Raw genomic sequence first — 21,823 nt, 5'->3', positions numbered from 1 at the left:
GGAGTAGCATCAGCTCCAGCTATCTGGCAAAGAGCTATAGAGCAAGTCCTGCAAGGGATTCCGGGGACTCAGTGTTACCTAGACGACATCCTTATAACAGGAGAAAACGACAACGAGCACCTTGCCAATTTGGAGCAGGTGCTCACTAGGCTGAAAGAACAGGGCCTACAAGCAAATCGCCCCAAGTGCGAATTTTTCCAAAATCAGATATCATATTGTGGCCACATAATTAATAAGGAAGGGTTGCATAAGTCACCTGAAAAAATTGAAGCAGTTATAAAAGCCCCAGCACCTGAAAATGTTTCACAATTAAGGTCATTCCTGGGATTAATAAATTACTATCATAAATTTTTCCCGAACTTATCAACTATTCTACACCCTCTTAATGATCTTCTACACACAGGAGTGATTTGGAAATGGAACGAAGACTGTAAACGTGCCTTCCATAAATGTAAAGACTTAATCACATCCGAGAAAGTTTTGGCTCATTACAACCCATCACTACCAATCAGACTGGCGTGCGATGCATCCCCTTACGGCATAGGAGCGGTATTGTCCCATAGATTCCCTGATGGCTCGGAACGGCCGATAGCTTTTGCGTCACGCTCATTGAACTCAGCTGAGCGTAACTATTCCCAGATAGACAGGGAAGCACTCAGCCTGGTATGGGGAGTGAAGAAATTCAACCATTACCTACACGGACAAAAATTTACCTTGCTGACTGACCATCAACCCCTCATCTCCATATTCAACCCTAAGAAAGGTGTCCCCATTATGACGGCACAAAGACTACAGAGGTGGTCCCTTTTTCTAGGGGCACACCAATACAACATTGAATACAAATGGTCAAAACAGCATGGGAATGCTGACGGTTTATCGCGCCTGCCGTTGTCAACGATAGAAGAGGCACCTACAGTAGACCCAGTAGAGATATTCCACTCTACCATAGTGGAATGTCTACCGGTGACAAATTCTGCCATTGAAAGGGAGACCAGAAATGACCCTACTCTCTCACGGGTCTACGATTTAACAATGAAGGGATGGCCAGCACATGGCGAACCACTGTTGCCAGCATTCTCACAAAGAAGAGAACAGCTGTCAGTGTGCCGAGGAACCTTGATGTGTGGATCCAGAGTGGCGATTCCACCCAAACTCCAGGATAAAGTGTTAAAGGAGTTTCACGAGGGGCATCTGGGTGGAGTGAAAATGAAGAACCTAGCTAGGGCGTTTGTATGGTGGCCAGGTATCGATGGAGACATCGAAGACAGGACCAAGAGTTGCCTAGGATGCCAGAAGGTCCAAAATGCTCCGCCACAGGCCCCTCTACATCCATGGGAGTGGCCCTCATCTCCCTGGTAAAGGGTGCACATCGACTTTGCTGGTCCATTTATGGATTCAATGTTCTTAATCGCAGTTGATGCACACTCCAAGTGGCCGGAGGTAATAAAGATGTCCTCCACCACCACGGAAAAAACCATCACAGTATTAAGGACCATATTTGCCAGGAATGGGCTGCCGGAACAGATATGTTCTGATAATGGACCGCAATTTGTGTCCGAAGAATTCAGAAAGTTCTTAAAGAACAATGGGGTAAAGCACTACACGTCCGCCCCATACCATCCCGCCACCAATGGATTGGCTGAAAGGTTTGTCCAGACCTTTAAGAAGGCCATAAAGGCCATGGGTAATGAAGACATAAAACTTCAGCACAAGGTGGATAACTTCTTATTTGCATATAGGAATGCAACACATATGGTTACAAACCAAACTCCCGCCATGATGTTCTACAATAGAAACCTAAGATGCCGGCTGGATTTGGTCAAGCCCAACATCCGAAGGGACGTGGAGAACCGGCAGTTTCAGGGCATGAATGAAAGGCCAACTAGGGCCTTCCAGATAGGCCAACCGGTTTTGGCCCGGGACTACCGTACCGAGAAATGGCAGCCTGGAACTATCTGCACATGACTAGGACCACTGATGTATACCGTGGACATCGGAGAAAGCATAATAAGGCGCCATGCTGACCAAATCATCAAGTCATCCGAAAAGGGACAACCTACACCACCACGCTATACATCTAACGATGAAGTAGAGATACCCATATCTACCTCCGATCCGGTGATACTGGAACCCGATGAACCCGACACTGGCCTTCAAGCCGAATCAGCCTTGCCAGAAGAACCTACTACACCACCAGAAACTACTACACCCCCGAGGCGTTATCCGGACCGAGTCAGGAAGCCTCCTGAGAGACTAACTTATAATTAATTAATACAGCAATGTATATTATTTTGCATATAACATGTAATTAATAATTACTTAAAATATGATGTACTAGTTAGCTAGAAGGGGAGGAATTGTGGTGTATGTGCCTTTAAGTGCAATTGTGGTGTATGTGCCTTTAAGAGCCCCAGGAGTGCGTAATGCCGGTAATTGCCACTTGGGCTATATAAGCCTGTGTATTGTGTATATCCTTTAGAACCCCCCCCCAGACTTGCTTAGTAAATACCTATGAACCAACTCCTGTCTTCAGTGTCTTTATCTACACACGGACACTACAATTTGCTGATATCATTACAGGGATAGGCCATCCACCAATATCTACTATAAGCCCACTGACTCCCACATTGATCTTGACTACATGTCCTCCCACCCGGCTTCCTGTAAGGACTCTATTTCATTCTCCCAATTTCTCCGTCTCTGTCTCCAAATTTGCAGACGACACAAAGCTGGGTGGGCGTGTGTGCTGTGAGGAGGATGCCGAGAAACTCCAGGATGATTTGGACAGGTTGGGTGATTGGGCAAAAGCATGGCAGATGCAATATAACGTGGATAAATGCGAGGTTATCCACTTTGGTGCCAAAATCAGGAAGGCAGATTATTATCTGAATTGCAATAGATTGGGAGAGGGGGAAGTGCAACGAGACCTGGGTGTCCTTGTGCACCAGTCCCTGAAGGTAAGCATGCAGGTGCAGCAGGCGGTTAAGAAGGCAAATGGCATGTTGGCCTTTGTAGCGAGAGGGTTTGAGTACAGGAACAAGGATGTCTTGCTGCAGTTGTACAGGGCCTTGGTGAGACCACATCTTGAGTATTGTGTGCAGTTTTGGTCGCCTTATCTGAGGAAGACTGTTCTTGCCATGGAAGGAGTTCAGCGAAGATTCACAAGGCTGATACCTGGGATGGCAGGAATGACGTATGAGGAGAGATTGGGTCGATTGGGCTTGTACTCGCTGGAGTTTAGAAGAATGAGAGGGGATCTCATTGAAATTTATAAAATGCTGACAGGACTAGACAGACTAGATGCAGGAAGGATGTTCCCGATGGTTGGGGAGTCCAGGGCCAGGGGTCACAGTCTAAGGAGGAATTTCTTCACCCAGAGAGTGGTGAACCTGTGGAATTCTCTACCACAGAAGGCAGTAGAGGCCAATACGTTAAATATATGGAAGAAGGAGTTGGATATATTTCTTAAGGCTAAAGGGATCAAGGGGTATGGGGAGAAAGCAGGGACCGGGTACTGAATTTGGATGATCAACCATGATCGCATTGAATGGCGGAGCAGGCTCGAGGGGCCAAATGGCCTACTCCTGCTCCTATCTTCTATGTTTATGTTTCTATGCACCTGTTCTGACAATGCTACCAGTGCTTCCAATATGTCTTCCTTTTTCCTCAACCGAGGATTCCCCTCCATTGTGGTTGACAGGGCCTTGACCGTGTCCATCCCATTTCCCGCACTTCCCGCTGAATATTTTCAGCATTTTGTTTTATTTCAGATTCCCAGCATTCACAGTGTTTTGCTTTTATGTAGGAAGTAATACTTCTTAACCCCCTACCCCCACCCACTACACATTTCCTTCTCCTTTATTAGGATGTTAATGGCTACAGGACCACCAACTGAGCTTTGCAATGTTCCTTTGCTTCCTCTATCAATTTGTTAGTGATTAACCTTAACCTAACCAGAGCATTGCTGTAGTATTACAGACTCAGAGGACAATACAAGTTCATGGGTGTCAGCTGCGGCTCATTTGTTAGCACTCTCATTTCTGAGACAGAGCTAAGCGATCCCACAACCAATGGATCAGATCAAAGCTCTGCTGTCCTCCCAAATCCAGTCATGAATGGTGGTGAGCAATTGAACAACTAATAGGAGAAGGTGGCTCCATGAACATCCCCATCCTAAATGATGGCGGAGCCCAGCACGTGAGTGCAAAATACAAGGCTGAAGGATTTGCAACCATCTTCACCCAGAAGTGCTGAGTGGCTGATCCATCTCGGCCTCCTCCTGAGATCCCCACCATCACATATACCCGTCAGCCAATTCGAATCACTCCATGTCATATCAAGAAACGGGTGAATGCATTGGATACAGGAAAGAATAAGGGCCCCGATAACATCACAGCTGTAGTGCTGAAGACTTGTGCTCCAGAACAAGCCGTGCCTCTAGCCAAGCTGTCCTAATACAGCTACCACACTGACATCCACGTGACAAAATAGAAAATTGCCCAGGTATGACATGTCCACAAAAAGCAAGACGAATCCAATACAACCAATTACCACCACATCAGCCTACTCTCAATCAACAGCAAAGTGATTTCATTTCATTTCAATTTTATTTATCACATAACTAAATACAAGAAGTGAAATCTAGTCAGTGAAATGCTTTATTCTTGACGAGCCGAGAGCACCAAGCAGCAAGAACACTTAGCTGCCTGGTACGCACGGAGCTCACAAGGACGGCAGCCATCTTCATCGGCGCCATCACAAAAAAACACATACCAACATAGACACGCATACATACTTTAAATATAAATAAAGCAGACATAAAATAAAAGACATAAAAAAAGACAGCACATACAATGAACAAGCAATAATGTAAAAAAAGTCATCAAAAATTCTATCAAGCGCATTTACTCAGCAATAACCTGCTCACCAATGCTCTGTTCAGGATCCAACAGGACCACTCGGCTCCAGACCTCATTACAGCCATGGTCCAAACGTGGACAAAAGAGCTGAATTCCAGAGGTGAGGTGAGGGAGACTGCCCTTGACATCACAGCAGCATTTAACTGAGTGTGGCCCAGCTTCATAACACTGCACTTTTCTAAGTTAACAATCATTTGCCTGTCACGGGCCCAATCCCTCAGCGCATCTAGATCCGCTTGTAGTAGTTGACCATCATCTATAGTCCTGACTCTTGCATATATCTTAGTATCATCTGCAGATCATTTCCTCAAATCCTACACCAAGATCATTGAGGATAATACTACATAGCAACGGTCTTAACACCGGCAAGACTGAAAACTGTGGGATCTGCTTGCAGCTGTCCAAAACTAATAGTCAGGAGGCTTCCAGCCACAAACACCGAATGAGGGTGAGAAAAATTGCCACTTATACTTTCGAGTCCTTTTGGTCTTGCTGCCTGTCTCTCTCGGCTTCTCTAATTGGAGGAGGCTGGTTGTAAGGATTAATGCCTATTTCTACTGGGCGCCCTTCCTAATTGGTGCCTACCTAGTATTGGGAATGGAAAATAAGATGGTAGTTGCTGTTATGTCACTCTTGCTTCATTTACATGGGATTTGAATGCTTGTGCCCCCCACCCCACCCCATACCTCATGGGAAACCTCAGAAAAACAAAGGAGCTGGGAACCTTGGCCTGCAATTTCTGTGGGAGTTCTCCTGCGGAAAATTGCCAGAACGCTTAGAGAACTCGTGCAATCAGCTAAAAACAGCTGTTTACACTATTTCACTGGGGTTCCCACTGATCTTCCACCTAAGTTGTAGTGAGAGAACAAGAGAATGTGGTCAAAACTCTCCCCCCGCCCGGTGTCATGGGTCTCCACCCCTTTTTCCTCTGCTTTGCCCCTGGAACTGAGAATTCCCCAAGCTCAAACAGAGGAATGTCAGCTTCCTGTGTTTTCATGAAACAAAACCACCTTGAGTGATGGGGCTATATTTTCTGCTAGATTCTACCTTGATTTCTTATGAGGCAACACATTAGAAGGCGATTGGAGAGTTATGACAGCTGTTGGCCAAATACCTGCAGTCTACTTTAACAAGGAGCACAGCATTGTCTGCAGCAGTGAAAGTGACCACTGCCATGAATTTCATTGGTATTGGACCTTTCCAGCCATCTTCAGGTTGTCTTTGTCACGTTAGTCAGGCAGCAGCTCACTGCTGTGTAAAAAAGTTCACTGATCCTATTTTTAGATCGGCCTCGCGGTTCATTACCTTCGAAATAGAAGCTGCAAAGAAAGGGGAGTGAGCAGGGTAATTCCATAGGTGGCAGGATTCCCACAGGTGCAGGAAGTGACCACTGCCATGAATTTCATTGGTATTGGACCTTTCCAGCCATCTTCAGGTGGTCTTTGTCACATTACTCAGGCAACAGCTCACTGCTGTGCAGCTGTGATGAAATAACTCTGTGTTCTGATATTTGTACTTGTACTTGTAATGTCTGGAATGTTCCACCAGGGGGAACCACTAATGCTCCTCCCTGCCCCCGCCCCTCTTCTGGTATGTTCTACCAAGGGCTCGGTCGATGATGAACTCTGTTAACTCTGCCATGATTCTTACTTAATAAAAGCCTTCAGTCTTAGACTTTAACTTCACGGATTCGGGCAGTTATTTGGCACATCAATTTTATTAAGTAACAACTTTTGGAAGATGGATCGATTTTTGAAACCAGAGCGTCTGGATATCGATCCGCATTCGGCAGACGCGTCGAAGAAATTTATGCATTGGCTGCGATGTTTTGAACACTTCATCGCATCGTTCGATTCGACGGTTAACAAGTTGGGTCTTCTAACCAACTTGGTAAGTCATCAAACTTACTCTATAATTGAAGATATTACTACATATGAAGAGGCCCTCACAGCTCTTAATGCCCAGTACCTTAGGTCGGTTAACAAAGTATACGCCAAGTATCTCCTGTCTACTCGCAGGCTCTGGACGATTTCCTGCAGGACCTTAAGGCTTTGGCTAAGGGTTGCAACTACAAGGCTGTCTCTGTCATAGTGTATCAGGAAGAAGCCATCCGCGATTCTTTCATATCTGGCCTCCGATCTAATTATATTAGACAGAGACTCCTCGAGAACGACTCGTTAGTTTTAAAAACGGTCGTCGCTGCTGCTCGATCGTTAGATGTAGCCCAGAAGAATTCAGAAGTGTATGCATCAGCCCATGCATCTCTCTCAGCCTTGTGTGTTCCGTGTATGGAGGCATCCATAACACCAATGGAGCCCCCACTTAATCCTATTGTTGCGTCTGTGCCCCATGGGTCTAAGTGTTATTTTTGTGGCCAATCTAAACACCCCAGGCAAAGTTGCCCAGCCAGAGAGGCTACCTGTTTTAAATGTAAGAAACGGGGACATTTTAGTAAAGTGTGTAAGGGTAATCCTGTACCCGAGGTCTTCTCTGCTGCCACCTATCGTTTTACTCTAGCCTCGGCTACGGTTGACCAGACTATACCGTGTTCCTTGTCAAAATCTATGATGGAAATCAAGATTAATGGTCGTCCTACTGGGTGTTTGATAGACTGTGGCAGTACTGAAAGTTTTATACACCCCAACCTTGTTAACTCCTGTTCATTGAAGGTGTATCCTACTCGAAGTGAAATTGTGATGGCGTCCAAATCCCTTACTTCGGAGTTAGCTGGATATTGTAAAGTCACATTGACCGTTAAGGATACGGAGTATAAGGACTTTAAACTTCTCATATTACCTCAGTTGTGTGTGAACTTAATATTAGGCTTGGACTTCCAGTGTCAGCATGAGAGCGTTACCCTTAAGTATGGTGGATCTCAGCCTCCACTCACAGTCTGCGGCCTTTCTACTTTAAACGTAAGTCCGCCTTCTTTGTTTGCGAACCTTGCTCCTAATTGTAGACCTATAGCGACTAAGAGTCGACGGTATAGTTCAGAAGATAAAACATTTATAAAAGAGGAAGTGGAAAGGCTTCAACGGGAGGGAATCATCGAACACAGTGGTAGCCCGTGGCGTGTCCAGGTGGTGGTGGTTAAAACTAATGAGAAGAAAAGACTTGTGGTTGATTATAGCCAGACTATAAACTTGTATACCCAATTAGACGCCTATCCTTTGCCTCGTATTTCTGAGATGGTGAACCAGATAGCTCAGTACCGCGTGTTCTCCACCATTGATTTAAAGTCTGTCTACCATCAACTCCCCATCAAAATAGAAGACCGACCTTATACGGCCTTCGAAGCTAATGGGCGCCTGTACCAATTCCTTCGGGTGCCCTTTGGAGTGACGAATGGGGTATCCGTCTTCCAACGGGAGATGGATCGTATGGTGGATGAATACGCGTTGGAAGCAACATTCCCATACCTGGACAATGTTACCATCTGTGGGCGTGACCAACGGGAGCATGATCAAAATCTCGCGAAGTTCCTAGAGACTGCAAAGAGGTTAAACCTGACCTACAACGAAAACAAGTGTACCTTCAATACTACACATTTGTGTATTCTTGGTTGCATTGTGGAGAATGGGGTAATCGGGCCAGACCCTGAAAGATTACGCCCACTTAAGGAATTACCTTTACCTCACACTGTAAAAGCTTTAAGAAGGTGTCTGGGATTCTTCTCGTACTATGCCCAGTGGGTGGCTAGCTACTCAGATAAAGTCCGACCTCTTATTAAGACGACATCTTTTCCGCTATCGGCGGAAGCTCAGGAGGCTTTCCTTAATATCAAACGGGACATTGAGAAGGCAGTGGTATGTGCCGTGGATGAGAAGATCCCTTTTCAAGTGGAAAGTGATGCATCTGATTTTGCGTTGGCAGCAACTCTTAACCAAGCTGGTAGACCAGTAGCTTTCTTCTCTCGTACATTGCAAGGACCAGAAGTTCGACATTCTTCAGTGGAAAAGGAGGCACAGGCGATTATCGAAGCAGTCAGGTATTGGAGACATTATCTCGCTGGCCAATGTTTTACGCTCATTACTGACCAGCGATCCATGGCCTTTATGTTCAACACTAAGCAGAGAGGCAAGATCAAAAATGATAAGATTTTAAGATGGCGAATAGAACTGTCAACATATGACTATGATATTCAGTACAGGCCTGGAGTATTTAATGAGCCATCGGATGCTTTGTCATGAGGAGTATGTGCTAGTCTAGGTACAGATAAGCTTCAAAGTCTCCACGACGCACTCTGCCACCCTGGGGTTACCAGAATGAACCACTTCATTAAGTCCCACAATCTACCCTACTCTATTGAGGAGGTCCGGACAATGACCAGAACCTGTCATGTTTGTGCTGAATGCAAACCCCGCTTCTATAAGCCGTCCGAGCCAACTCATCTTATTAAAGCAACTCGACCATTTGAGTGTTTGAGTCTCGATTTTAAAGGTCCCCTTCCATCGAGCGACCGCAATGTCTATTTTCTTAATATTATAGACGAGTACTCTCGGTTCCCTTTTGTTATCCCCTGTCCAGATGTGACTAGTGCTGTTGTAATTAAATGCCTCTGCCAACTGTTTTCCTTGTTCGGCATGCCTAACTATATACATAGTGATAGGGGTTCTTCCTTTATGAGCGAAGAATTACGACAGTTTTTGCTATCAAAGGGGATTGCAACGAGTAGAACTACCAGCTATAACCCTCGTGGTAATGGGCAGGTCGAGAAAGAAAATGCGACAGTGTGGAAGGCTATCGTACTGTTTCTGAAGTCACGAGGCCTGCCGATCTCTCGCTGGCAGGATGTCCTGCCAGACGTGCTGTATTTCATAAGGTCTCTTTTGTGTACAGCGACGAATGCCACCCCTCATGAAAGGATGTTTAGTTTTCCAAGAAAAGCTACTAATGGAGTATCGTTACCCACATGGTTGACGACCACGGGCCCTGTGTTGTTGCGCAGACATGTGAGAGGCCACAAGACTGAACCACTGGTGGAGGAAGTACAACTCCTCCATGCTAATCCCCAGTATGCGTATATTCAATATTCGGATGGGCGAGAGGATACGGTCTCTATTAAAGACCTTGCACCTGCTGGAGCTCGAAAAGAGTTCGACTCTGAGAGTAGAGTTTTCAATCGTGGTATTGGACCTTCAGAGACACAAACCCTCAGTGTGGAAAATACTGATGATTCTGGGAATTCGAATGAACCGGAGTTAGTACTCCGGGAGGAGCCTCAGCAAGAGTTACGTCGTTCCCAGAGGATTATCAGACCTCCTGACAGACTGAATCATTAGCAGGGGGTGAATGTGATGAAATAACTCTGTGTTCTGATATTTGTACTTGTACTTGTAATGTCTGGAATGTTCCACCGGGGGGAACCACTAACGCTCCTCCCTGGCCCCGCCCCTCCTCTGGTATGTTCTACCAAGGGCTCGGTCGATGATGAACTCTGTTAACTCTGCCATGATTCTTAATTAATAAAAGCCTTCAGTCTTAGACTTTAACTTCACAGATTTGGGCAGTTATTTGGCACATCAGTAGCCCTCCCCAAATGCATTACCTCCCACTTCTCCGGATTAAATTCCATTTGCAACTGTTCTGCCCACCTGACCAATTTATTGATATCTTCCTGCAGTCTACAGCTTCCTTCTTCAGTATCAACCAAACAGCCAATTTTAGTATCATCTGCAAACTTCTTAATCATACTCCCTATATTCAAGTCTAAATTGTTGATATATACCACAAAAAACAAGGGACCTAGTACTGAGCCCTGCGGAATCCCACTGGAAACAGCCTTCCAGTCACAAAAACACCCATCAACCATTACCCTCTGCTTCCTGTCTTCGAGTTTGAGTTTTTATGAGGCAATACATTAGAAGGCTATTGGAGAGTTATGACAGCTGTTGGCCAAAAACCTGCAGCCCACATTAACAAGGAGCACAGCATTGTCTGCAGCAGTGAAAGTGACCACTGCCATGAATTTCATTGGTATTGGACCTTTCCAGCCATCTTCAGGTGGTCTTTGTCACGTTAGTCAGGCAGCAGCTCACTGCTGTGTAAAAAAGTTCACTGATCCTATTTTTAGATAGGCCTCACGGTTCATTATTTCGAAATAGAAGCTGCAAAGAAAGGGGAGTGAGCAGGGTAAATCCATAGCTGGCACGATTCCCACAGGCGCAGGAAGCAACTGACAGAACGCTTATCTGACCCATAAAACAACTATGTCAATTTCATAGCAGGAAAGGTAATTTTTGAATGCCCAGCTAGTACGTGATGTTGGTCACCTTGTCCTGCAGTTAACACATAGTACCCAAGAACTTGTTATGATGCTTTTGACACACAACAACCCACCTTACCATTTCTGATGACTCAAAACCATGTATCAGGATCATTAATACAACAGCAAAATACTGCAGATGCTGGGAATCTGAAATAAAAATAGAAAATGCTGGAAATACTCAGCAGGTCAGGCACCATCTGCGGCGAGAGAAACAAAGTTAATGTTTCAGGTCTCTGATCTTTCATCAGAACTGGAAAAAGTTAGAGATGTAACAGGTTTTAAGCAAATTCAGAGGCAGGGCAAGTGGGGACAGAAAGAAGAAAAGGGAAGGTTCTGGGATAGGGTGGAAGGCAGGAGTGATTAAATGACAAAAGGGATGATGGTGCAAGGCAAAAAGGGGTCGCTCACCTCTTTTTCCGGTACATTGATGACTGTGTTGGTGCTGCTTCCTGCTCTTGCCCCCAACTGAATAATTTCAGCCTACTCTCAATCATCAGCAACGCGATTGAAGGTGTCATCGACAATACTATCAAGCGGCACTTACTCACCAACAACCTGCTCACCAATGCTCATTTCAGGATCCGCCAGGACCACATGGCTCCAGACTTCATTACAGCTGTTAGATCCGTGATTCTGAGAGTATGATGTTTTCCAATAACTACACGGATGCTGTAACTTAACAATCAACAGGTGTTTACTGGAGTAGGGTAGTCTCAAGACTGGGAGTACAGAGGCATGCTCAAGGCTTATATACAGGTGTGGTCACTGCCGGTACTACAGTATACAGGAGCTGTAAAAGTAGTCCTCTCTTAAAGGTACATACACTACAATTCCTCCCCTTTTAGATTAGCAGTACCCATAATATTCAAATAACAATTAACACTTTAACATGCACATTAAACAGAAATAGTCCATTTATAGATTCACTCTTTGGGGCGGCTTCCTGATCCTTTCTGGATAGCGCCTTTCCTGAGGTTCTTGTTCTTGGTGCGGAGGCGATTCTGGCCCCTTTTCGTCAGTTAGTTCATCAGTTTCCACTGCTACTGTTTCTGAGGTAGATGCTACCGGTATGTCGGGTTCATCCCCAGGTACGCGAGACATGGGGTTGACTCGTTCCTGTGATGCTAAGATCTGATCGACGTGGCATCTCACAATGTTCTCCCTGACATCCACTGTGTACATTACTGGCCCCTGCCTTGTGCATATCGTTCCGGGTTGCCATTTCTCTGTTCGGTAGTCACGGGCCAAGACTGGTTGTCCTACATTGAAGCTCCTTGTCGGCTTCTCATTGATGTGCTGGAATTGTTTATCCTCAACATTTCTTCGCACATTTGGTCTGAGCAAATCCAGACGAGATCTCAACCTTCAGTTAAAGAACATCATGGCCGGGGTCTGGTTGGTAACTGCATGTGTCGCATTTCTGTAGGCTAACAGGAAGTTGTCCACCTTATGCTGTAGTGGAATTTCATCATCGCACATGGCCTTTATCGCCTTTTTAAAGGTTTGTACGAACCTCTCAGCCAATCCATTTGTGGCTGGATGATACGGGGCGGATGTGTAATGCCTTACCCCATTCCTTCTCATAAATTTCCGAAACTCTTCGGACACAAACTGTGGTCCATTATCAGAGCAAATCTGCTCTGGCAAGCCGTTCCTGGCAAATATGGTCCGTAGGACTGCAATCATTTTCTCTGTAGTGGTTGAGGACATTTTTATCACCTCAGGCCATTTCGAGTGAGCATCCACTGCTATTAAGAACATTGAGTCCATGAATGGACCAGCAAAATCAATATGCACCCGTTGCCATGGAGAGGAGGGCCACTCCCATGGGTGTAGAGGGGCATGTGGTGGTGCATTTTGGACCTTCTGGCATCCTGAGCAGTTCTTGGTTAGGTCCTCGATTTGTTGATCGATCCCCGGCCACCACACATAAGCCCTAGCAAGGCTTTTCATTTTCATCCCTCCCAGATGACCTTCATGAAGCTCATTTAGCACTCTCTCCCTTAACTTGGGTGGAATCACCACTCGGGATCCACACATCACTGTCCCCTGGCATACTGACAGCTGTTCTCTTCTGGATGAGAATGCTGGCAACAGTGAGTCGCCATGTGTTGGCCATCCCCTCACCATCAAATCATATACCCGAGATAGTGTCGGATCATTGCGGGTCTCCTTCTCTATATCCGCGTTAGTTACTGGCAATTGTTCAATTATTGATGAATAAAATATCTCAATAGGGTCCACTGCTGGTGCTTCCTCCACAGTAGGCAGTGGCAGGCATGATAGCCCATCAGCGTTTCCATGCTGTTTCGTGCCTTTATATTCTATTTCATATTGGTTCGCCCCTAGAAAAAGGGACCATCTTTGTAACCGTTGTGCAGTCATCACCGGAACGCCCTTCTTTGGATTAAAGATGGAGACAAGTGGTTGGTGGTCAGTCAGCAAGGTGAACTTCTGCCCATGCAGATAGTGTTAAGTCTGTGTGTTCTAGTTATGGTTAATAAGAATCACTGCACACAGACCACAAGAGTAAATTCAACAGGTCTTTACTAGTCGGAGGTCAGGCTGAACTGCCCAATAAATCATTACACAGCACTTATATACCGGTGTGGTCACCACCGGTATTACAGTATACAGCAGCCAAGATAAAGTAGTGCATCTCTTAAAATAGTTCTCTTAAAGGTGGAACGGTTACATACACCACAATCCTCCCTTTTTAGCTTAACAGTATATATTCCCCATTAACATAACATAATAACATATATACACAACTTCATGTAAAAACAGTTCACAGATTCAGTCTCTGAGGAGGCCTCCTGATCCGAGACGGATAACGCCTTTCAGGGGTCTCTGGTTCTCGTTGCTGGGGTGACTCATCTAATAGTCCTTCACTGGACTTAACAGCTTGAACTTTCGTAACTTCAGAACCAGCATTGTTGACTTCTAAAGGCTCGAGTACCTTGGGAAGTTTTTCTGCTTCCAGACTGATTTGGCTCAGTTCGGAGGGACCACGTGCGTGACCTGGTGGGGGTGATAATGGTTCAGATGAGTCATCATCTTCTGCTTCCTTTCTATTGTCTTCTATTTCCTCCATCACTTCAGCTTTTGCCTCTGCCACCAATTCCCTGAGTGGCTTATTACTGCTGACACTGCTCACAAAAGGGTGCTCTTTCTTCTTAGCTTTCAACTGATCGATGAATTTGACATATTCCCTTTCTTGCTCAGCTTTGATTCGTTTGGCCTCATCGCGCAGACGGTTTGTGTGTTCCTGTTCCATTTTCTCAATCAGCTGCTTCTGCTGTCTTTCCAGATTCTCCAACTCTGTGTCAAAGAACTTTTTCTTTGCATTCATCTCTTGCTCAAAACGGCGAATCATTTGTTCTAATCGCTGTTGTAGTTTGAAATTGAGTTGAGTTCGAGCCCGGTGTTCCTCCTTCTGAAGCAACCACAACTCTCGCAGCTCCTGCCGCCCTAGGAATCGCATTTCCTCAGCTTTCTTCTCATCCTCACCAATAATCTTTGAAGTAGTGACACTCACTTCCACTCCATCGACAACAAATTTTCTAGTTCGTTTCAGAGTTTTGTTGTATGCTTGGTTACCCCGTATTGCTAGAGAGCCACTTTCCTTGTTTAAAGAGAGATCACCTGAAAGGGAAATGTTCAAGTCAACGCTATCGGATGCAGATATGCTACCCGAATCAGAATTTCTCTTTGACTTTCTATTGGTAGAATCTACTGCTCCATTGAGAGTTAATGAATCCGGGACCAGAGTGACTTGTTTATCAGATTTAGTTTCCTTTTCATTTCTGGTTAGCAATTCTTTTTCATTCTTTGAATCAGCAGTGCCCTCAGAAATGTGCATGTCTGTAGACTGGACAGACTCAGAATTCTCTGTCTAACTATGTTGTTGTTGTTCAGTGGAATTCTGTTCTGATACTTTGTTCTCTTCTGAAGCATTTATGCACTCCTTCGTTTTTCCATCATTAGTCTGCAAGTCCATTTTAGACTTGTCTTTTGCACATGGGCTGGTCTTACCATCATCAGTTCCAGAGTCTGAGCTGATTATCTTCACCGAGTTCTCACTTTCTGCTTTGTCACTGTCACTGCTGCATATGCCCTCATCCAATATTCTGGACAATCGTTCAGGTTTGACATCTTTTTTTCCAGAATCTACCGTTATTGCTTTTAGGGAGTGCCAGTCCATATTTATTTTCCTGATCCACTCCCGTCCCAGAAGTGGTGGACCTCCCTCAGGTAGTACATATAAGTCCATTCCTTGGTGTTCTTTGCCCTTGTGTCTCACCTTGACTTTTATCTTTCCGATGGGGTATACTCTTTGCCCCGTGTATGTCTGCAATACTATCTCCGTATCCCGTAAGGGAATATGTGTGAATAACCTTTTGTAATCTTGCTTATTCATGACCGTCAACGCCGATCCGGTGTCCAATTCCATCTTCACTTGGACTCCTGCTATCTGAAGTGTGACCCAGATAGTTTGTAGGTCAGCTTCCTTACTCACATTGTGAATTCTCAGACTACCCAGTTTCTTGCTGTTGGAGTCTGAATCCGAATTCTGTTCATCCGAACTCTTCTCAGCCACCTTATGTACCCTTCTGCACTTTTCCTGCGGTGACTTTTTGTTGCTGGTCTTCTTTCCTGACCGGCATACTTTAGCTATGTGACCAAGCTTGCCACATTTTCTACATTCCTGATTTTTAAACCAGCATTGGTTCTGATCGTGTGTTGTCTTTCCACAACGATAACATTTCACTGTACCCAAAGCCATTTGATCTACGCTGAGTACCGCTGCCTTCAGCTGCATTTCTGCAGTGCCTCTCGCTGCGGCTTCGTGCGATGCTGCAATAGTGACAGCCTTATCAAGTGTAAGATCATTCTCTTCAAGCAGCCGCTTTTATGTTCCTTCTTTCGACAATCCACACATGAATTTGTCTCTCAGTGCCTCTGTCAGTCTTTCCCCAAACTGACAGTATTCCGCTAGCTTACGCAGTTCAATTAAATACTCCGCGTTGCTTTCCTCTTTCAGTTGCGTTCTCACATAAAATTTAAATCGTTCCGCTAACATCAGCGGTGTGGGGTTCAAATGATTTCTCAGGACAGCAACAATATTAGCGAAAGCCTGATCCGCCGGTTTAGCTGGTGATAGAAGATGCTTCAATAGCCCGTATGTCTTCGCACCCATTGAGTTTAGTAAGGTTAGTGCTTTATCTTCATCTGATATTTTATTTGCCTTACAATGAATCTCTATGCGTTCTACATACGTGGCCCAATCTTCAACATCGGGATCGAAATCGTTGATGTTACCACGCTTAGGCATCCTCGCAATCTTCACCGTGATAGAAGGGATGATCACTGCCTGTTGCTGATGGAAGGCTTCGTGTCAGGATTCTTCCTTGCTCTTCAGACCCGAATCTTTTCTCAGCAGGATGATGAGGGCGGATGCCTCTTCTCGACGCCCGTTAAACTGCCTTGGATATATCTCTGCCGCAGGGTAAGATCGTCATCGTCGCCACTGTTAAGTCTGTGTGTTCTAGTTATGGTTAATAAGAATCACTGCACACAGACCACAAGAGTAAATTCAACAGGTCTTTACTAGTCGGAGGTCAGGCTGAACTGCCCAATAAATCATTACACAGCACTTATATACCGGTGTGGTCACCACCGGTATTACAGTATACAGCAGCCAAGATAAAGTAGTGCATCTCTTAAAATAGTTCTCTTAAAGGTGGAACGGTTACATACACCACAGATAGTGGTTGAATTTTTTTACTCCCCATACTAGGCTGAGGGCCTCTCTGTCAATCTGGGCGTAGTTGCGCTCGGCTGAGGTTAGTGACCGAGACGCAAAGACTACTGGCCTCTCCAACCTGTCTGGGAATTTGTGCGACAGCACCGCTCCAATACCATAGGGTGATGCATCACATGCCAAACGAATTGGTAGTGCTGGGTTGAAATGGGCCAACACCTCTTTTGATGTGATCAATTCTTTGAACTTCTGGAAAGCTCGTTTATGTTCGTCATTCCACTTCCATGGTACCCCCGTTTGCAGTAGGGTGTTCAGTGGGTGTAATACTGTCGACAAATTTGGTAAGAAATTATGGTAGTAGTTCACCAGCCCGAGGAACGACCTCAGTTGTGACACATTTTCCGGTGCTGGAGCCTTGACTACTGCCTCAATCTTTTCAGGGGACTTATGTAACCCCTCTTCATCAATAACATGGCCACAATACAAGATCTGCTTTTGGAAAAACTCGCACTTGTGGCGATTAGCTCGTAGCCCATTTTCCTTTAATCTAGTGAGCACCTTCTTCAGGTTGGCGAGGTGATCACTGTCATTTTCGCCCATGACCAGGATGTCATCCAAATAACACTGGGCCCCTGGAATCCCTTGCAGGACTTGATCCATCGCCCTTTGCCAAATAGCCGGAGCCGATGCTACCCCGAACACCAGCCGATTGTATTGGTAGAGACCTTTATGAGTGTTGATCGTGAGGTATTGTTTCGAGGCTTCTTCTACCTCCATTTGCAAGTACGCCTGGGCTAGATCAATTTTGGTGAAGCAGTTACCTCCAGATAGCGAGGCGAAAATATCCTCAATTCGTGGAAGCGGATATTGTACCATGTGAAGGACTGGGTTCACTGTCACCTTAAAACCCCCACAGATGCGGACCTTCTTTGGTTCCCCAGGCATATTACTCAACGACCTCTTCATTACAGGAATGATGGGTGTAGCCCACTCGCTCCAGTCTATTTTGGACAGTACTCCTGAACGTTCCAACCCTTCCAGCTCTGCTTCGACGGCTGGTCTGATCGCATAAGACACTGGTCTGGCCTTAAGAAACTTTGGGCTTGCATTTTCCTCATTTTAATCGTTGCTGTTATGCCTTTTAATGTTCCGAGTCCCTCCTGGAACACTTCTTTTGCGTCAGTTAGCATTTTTGACAGTCATCCAGGTGTGACGTCGTCATCCTTTTTGGCCTCAACCTTCAGTGCCTGTATGGAATGCCAATCAAATTGTATCTTCCGGATCCATTCACGTCCTAGTAGTGGTGGTCCTCCATCTGGCAATACATATAGGTCCATTTTAGGTATTTCCTGGCCTTTGTATATCACTTTCACCCTTATCTTTCCTTTGGGGTAGACTTTTTGCCCCGTGTACGTCTTCAAGACAATCTCTGTAGCTTTCAAGGGTATATGTGAAAATAGTCGCTTGTAGTCCCTTTGGTTTATGACTGTTAGGGCTGATCCTGTGTCCAATTCCATTTTCACTTGGACTCCGTCTATCTTGAGTGTGACCCAGATAGTCTGGTGATCCTCCATTTTGGTTACCTTATGTAGTTTCAGACAACCCAGCTCCTTGCTTCTGGAGTCTGTATCACTTTTCTGTTCATCTGAACTACTGTCCATCACCTTATGTACCTTTTTGTACTTTTCCTGTGGAGATTTCTTGCTGTTGGTTTTCTTCCCTGACCTGCAGACTCTTGCTATGTGTCCTGCTTTTCCACACTGTCTGCACACTTGGTCCTTGAACCAACAATCCTTCTGGTCGTGTGTTGTTCTGCCGCAGCGATAACACTTCCCTGTTCCATATGACATTTCATTGGTGCCATATTCTTGCGGTCTCCGTTGTATCTCTGCAGCACCCCTTGCGGCTGCTTCGTGTGATACTGCCATGCTGAAAGCCTTGTCCAGCGTAAGATCCTTTTCTGATAGAAGCCGTTTCTGGGTTCCTTCACTTTGAAGCCCACACACAAACTTGTCCCTTAACGTATCTGCTAGTCCCACTCCAAAGTGGCAGTGTTTCGATAGCTTGCGCAGTTCCGTGAAGTACTCAGCATTACTTTCGTCTTTATGCTGGTTCCTTTTGTGGAACTTAAATCTTTCTGCGATCAGCAGCGGTGTGGGGTTTAAGTGGTCCTGTAGGATTTCTACTATGCTTTCGAAATTCTTATCCACTGGCTTCTCTGGGGTTATTAGGTTTCGCAGTAAGCCATAAGTTTTTGCACCCATGGAATTTAACAAAACCAGTGCTTTCCTAGCATCTGGCACTTCATTCGCCCTGCAGTACACCTCAATGCGTTCCACATATTTCACCCAATCTTCGACTTCATTGTCGAACGTAGAGATACTGCCACTCTTTGGCATCCCTGGGTGTGATTTAACTGTCAAAAATGGCGTCTCCCACGCTCTCCCTTCTTCTCCGCTGGCACAAAATGGTGTCTCCCGCGCTTTCCTTTCTTCCAGCGCTCGCCCTTCTTCTCCGCTGCGGCTTCTAAAAATGGCGTCTCCCGCGCTCTTCCTTCTTCTCCGCGGCTCAATGGCATCTCCCGCGCTCTCCCTTCTTCTCCCCGCGGACACTGTTCAGCCCTTGAGCCCTGGCTGAGCTCTGCGCGTTTTCCTGTGCGCCTTTCCCGTTTCCGCCGCTTGGTCCTGAACCCGGCTGCTGCTTTACCCTCTCTCTCTCTGTTTTGTTTTTCCTCGACGCTGCTCGGTTTTCAACCCCCGGCTGCGCCCTGTGCGCTTCACCCTCTCTCTTACCCCGTCTGTAAAGTCTGCACCTCAATAATACACGGACTTCGGGAGAACAGTTTAACAGGTATTTTACTGAACAAGAGGCAGCTTGAAACTGAAACTACAGAAGCCTGCTAGGGCCTGTTATACAGGGGTGGTCACTGCCGGTACTGCAGTGTAAGACCAGTTATTCCCTTAAAGGTACATACACAACAATTCCTCCCCTTTTAGATAAACATTACATAACATTCATTTAACAACTAAATAATAACTAATTACAATTACAATTTTCGCAGTAATATATACATCAACTGAAATAGTCATTTATAAGTTCAGTCTTTGAGGAGGCTTCCTGATCCGGACTGGATAGCGCCTTTCTCGAGTATCCTGTTCTGGCGGTGGAGTCAATTCTGGCTCATTGTCATTGGTTGGTTCGTCAGCTTCTCAGGTAGACGCAATCTGTACTTTGGGCTCATTACCAGGTGCACATGCTTGTGGTACAGGTTTGGCTTGTTCCTGTGACTCTAGAATCTGGTCAGCATGGCGTCTCACGATGCTCTCTCCAACGTCCACTGTGTACATTAGTGGTCCCTGCTGTGTGCATATCGTGCCTGGCTGCCATTTTTCTGTTCGGTAGTCGCGGGCCAAGACTGGTTGCCCTATCTTGAAGCTCTTGGTGAGCTTTTTATTTATGTGCTGGAATTGCTTATCCTCAACATCTCGTCTTATGTTTGGTTTGAGTAAATCCAAGCGACATCTTAATCTCCGGTTGAAAAACAGTACGGCTGGAGTTTGGTTGGTTACTGCATGTGTCGCATTCCGGTAAGCAAACAGGAAGTTATCCACCTTGTGTTGCAGTGGTATGTCGTCATTATACATTGCCTTTATGGCCTTTTTAAAGGTCTGAACAAACCTCTCAGCCAATCCATTTGTGGTTGGATGATATGGGGCAGATGTGTAATGTTTCACCCCATTATTCTTCAGGAACCTCCGGAAATCCTCAGACACAAACTGTGGGCCATTGTCGGAACAGATCTGTTCTGGCAACCCATTCCTGGCGAAGATGGTCCGTAGGACTGCAATAGTTTTCTCCGGGATGGTGGAGGACATTTTAATGACCTCTGGCCATTTTGAATGGGCGTCCACAGCGATTAGAAACATTGACTCCATAAATGGACCAGCGAAATCAATGTGTACCCGTTGCCATGGAGATGAGGGCCACTCCCATGGATGTAGCGGGGCCTGTGGTGGAGCGTGTTGGACCTTCTGGCATCCTGTGCATCTCTTGGTCATATCCTCGATTTCATTATCGATTCCCGGCCACCACACAAACGCCCTGGCTAGGCTCTTAATTTTTACCCCTCCCAGATGACCCTCGTGAAGCTCATTGAGTACTCTATCTCTCAACTTGGGTGGAATTACCACTCGGGATCCACACATCAAGGTTCCCTGGCACACTGACAGCTGTTACCTCCTTGGTGAGAATGCTGGCAACAGTGAGTCGCCATATGCTGGCCATCCCTTCACCGTCAAATCATAGACCCGAGAGAGTGTCGGGTCATTTCGGGTTTCCTTCTCAATACTTGCGTTTGTAACAGGCAAATATTCGACTATGGTCGCATGGAATATCTCCACCGGGTCCACTGCAGGTGCTTCTTCTGCCGTAGGCAACGGTAGGCGCGACAGCCCATCAGCGTTTCCATGTTGTTTCGTACCTTTGTACTCTATGTCATACTGATGTGCCCCTAGAAAAAGTGACCATCTTTGCAGCCGTTGCGTCGTCATCACCGGAACGCCCTTCTTTGGGTTAAAAATTGAGACCAGGGGTTGATGATCAGTCAGTAGGGTGAATTTCTGCCCATGCAGATAGTGATTGAACTTCTTCACCCCCCACACCAGGCTGAGGGCCTCCCTGTCAATCTGGGCGTAGTTACGCTTGGCTGAGGTTAGCGAGTGCGATGCAAAGGCTATTGGCCTCTCTGAACCGTCACGGAATTTGTGTGACAGCACCGCTCCAATGCCGTAAGGTGACGCATCACATGCCAACCGAATCGGTAGTGTTGGGTTGTAGTGGGCCAATACTTCTTTTGAAGTGATTTGGCATTTA

The sequence above is a fragment of the Somniosus microcephalus genome, chromosome 1 (assembly GCF_052327205.1).
Source record: "Somniosus microcephalus isolate GS21.2 chromosome 1, FLI_Smic_1.0, whole genome shotgun sequence".
NCBI lineage: Eukaryota > Metazoa > Chordata > Chondrichthyes > Squaliformes > Somniosidae > Somniosus > Somniosus microcephalus.
Note: the sequence above shows the minus strand (reverse complement) of the source record.